The sequence below is a fragment of the Gymnoscopelus microlampas genome (assembly GCF_963454915.1).
Source record: "Gymnoscopelus microlampas genome assembly, chromosome: 4".
NCBI lineage: Eukaryota > Metazoa > Chordata > Actinopteri > Myctophiformes > Myctophidae > Gymnoscopelus > Gymnoscopelus microlampas.
In genome coordinates this window covers 36,122,191-36,125,098 of record NC_139941.1, presented here as the reverse complement: position 1 = coordinate 36,125,098, position 2,908 = coordinate 36,122,191, and the positions used below count along the sequence as shown (strand labels likewise).

The 2,908-nt window shown below is 41.3% G+C and overlaps 1 long non-coding RNA gene across 1 annotated transcript; it reads right to left on the bottom strand.

The window, feature by feature from the left end:
- Window positions 1-539: 539 nt before the first annotated feature.
- On the bottom strand, window positions 540-1,752 carry LOC311043315. The gene is made up of 2 exons (XR_014600596.1): window positions 1,599-1,752; window positions 540-638 (listed from the first exon to the last, which is right to left on the bottom strand). It is a non-coding gene; the product is annotated as an uncharacterized lncRNA (long non-coding RNA).
- Between the last annotated feature and the right edge of the window lie 1,156 nt (window positions 1,753-2,908).

The following is a 2,908-nucleotide window of genomic DNA, read 5'->3' as shown; positions in this document are numbered from 1 at the left end:
ATAATAAAACAAAACGTTTCATACTCATGTCATGCATTTTTCCTTATTTCTGAGAACATAATGTTTCACTGTCATTTACAGTTATATTCTTTGGACTAAACTTGGCCATTACTTTAGAATAGATGACATGCTAATGTTCAAATACTCTTGTCATACACAGCCGAATCGTTTTCTTTTTATTTTCAACTGAGACAGTTTCATGCTTTCAATTGGTGTATATGGATAATGTTAGGTTTTACTATAGCCTATTGTATCTAAGACCAGTAAAGTTGAATCCAACGTGCTGGGGTCCCCAGAAAAATAATGATTGCATGTCGAAGTAAATACTAAGAGAATGAACAAGAGTTTTTCACTATTATATCTGTAATGCTTACAAGTCATGTAATTATGTACCATATTCTGCCAAATGAAAGACCATCTCCTATCCTATATCATGAAACAGTTCAAAAGAACCCTTATAGATTTGGGTGTTCATACATTTTGTCATTATAAATGCTTACACAATGTAGAATATACCAATGAGTAGAGCAAGCAGTGTGTAAATGTAACCGTTTTATTTAGAAAAATAATATATATGGCTGTAGTCCCAGGTCTTCAACAGCAGTTCCATTTTTGCAGGCTGATGACGACTTTCTGTCCTGTCATTGGAAAGAACACATTAGATTAGACTTGTAGTTTACATGGATATCATCCGACGTGATACATAATTTGTTCTTAGTTGCATGCGCACCGAAAATAGCAGACCTACAAGCTCACAAAGTGTTGAGTCCGCGACTTGTTGTGAGCTTGTAGATCTGCTATAAGGCGGGGACAAACGACGCACCCTTTTCTTTTTCCCTCCCTGCACAGAGATTAATTAATTTCATGTAACCATACTTTTTTTGTGAACAAGAGACACTTGTCTTCTCCCATTACCCGCAGTCCGTTTTAATTTTAGTGAAACGAGTCGAACGCAATCAGTAAGTAAAGTGACGTTGTGCTACTCTACGCACACGGCCGTCAGTCGGGACGAAACATGTCAGTCATGGCGGAGCTTCAACCTGGTGTTTGCACTTTCTACATGTACAGACCGTACATCTACATAAACGTTCAAATTTCAAATATAAAGTGCTGACCTCATGCCACGGATGTTACAATTTGAATCGGGTGGGTCTAAGTACCAGTATCTTACGTATTGTTTAATAAAAAGCATTTTAATCCAATCGGTGGCCATTTTCTCCTTATGCTTTCAATTACGCGACCCTATCGGTTGGGATGTGTATTGCACTCTGATACATTAAACATCTATGAGAAAATGGCCACCGTTCGGATTTAAATGTTTTTTTATTGAACAATATGGAAGATACATGTACTTAGACCCATCCGATTCCAATTGTAACATCTGTGGCCACGGGGTAAGAATTTTATATTTGAAATATGAACGTTTATGTAGATGAAAGGGCTGTGAATGGAAAAAGTGCCAACACCGAGGCTACATCAAAGTCAACAATGACAAACGTTCCGTTCACGCCAGGCTCCACAAGCTAGTTTAGTCTACCCAAGGGATATACAACATGAGATTATAGTGATAGTGGCAACTTTACAGCATGTTTACTTACTCGAGAGACAAGCGTCCACCGTCCACGGTCCGTGTACATTGTCAGTTCCACTAAGAAACATCCCCGACGGGTTGTTGCTCCTCACTGCCCGCCTTAGCTGCGTGTGGGTCCGGGTACTAAAGTATAACTCTGATATGTTTACACACGCCATGACAGTACATGTGCGAGGTAGCTAATGGGAGTTGCCGAGTGGGGAAATGTTTGGGAGACACCCTCAGGGGCCGGTCCTTTGAACCATGGGCGTTGGTTTGGGTTTGAACTACACCTGTAGTCACCTGCAGTATGTAGTTCGGACATAAGGTGAGACACGGCTGAAAACGTCATTTTCCGCGTCATTTGACGCTTTCAGCCGTGTCTCACGGATCAAACGGATCAAAAATCTAAAAACACAGATACAACACAAAAAAAACACCAGGATCATGTTTATGGGGTCCTAGACTTCATGAAAAAAGGTTTTGGGTGAAGTGTCCCTTTAACTTCCTCTTATCTGTACAAAGCGAAATCTGTACAAACAGAGGCCTCTTCGCCGCTAGGGGATAGAACGTTAGCCCATCATGTTACACAACAGTAGTCAGGTACACACTCTGAACAGCAGGAGACAAAGGAAAACACAGTTGATTGACACTTCTCTGACTGCTGCTAAGAGTACTGTTTCTGCTTCAACACACACAGCTAAAACGCACGCATGCACGCACACACACGCGTTCGCTCGCTTGTGCACACAATAACGCACACGTGTGCACACAATAACGCACACACACACACACACACACACACACACACACACACACACACACACACACACACACACACACACACACACACACACACACACACACACACACACACACACACACACACACAGGCGTGCATGTCATGCAAAGAGCAGATGCCATTATAGAACCACACATACACTCACATGCTCAAACATGCGTTATGCATAGACACACAAATGCACGCACATACTGTATTCACACATTCACAAATGCGTCATACATGAGCAATATCCACTTATACACTTTCAAAACAAATAGAAAAACATTAGCGCGTGCATACACACACACACACACACACACACACACACACACACACACACACACACACACACACACACACACACACACACACACACACACACACACACACACACACACAGAGATGGATGGATTCTTTGTGGTATGAAATAGTATTTAACCGAAAATGTAACTTCTGTTAAGGAGATTAAAACTCATAAAAAAAGCATTGTTTTACATAGGCTGGTGGCAATTTACCCAATTTTCCCATGCAAGCTCCCACACTGAACACATTCT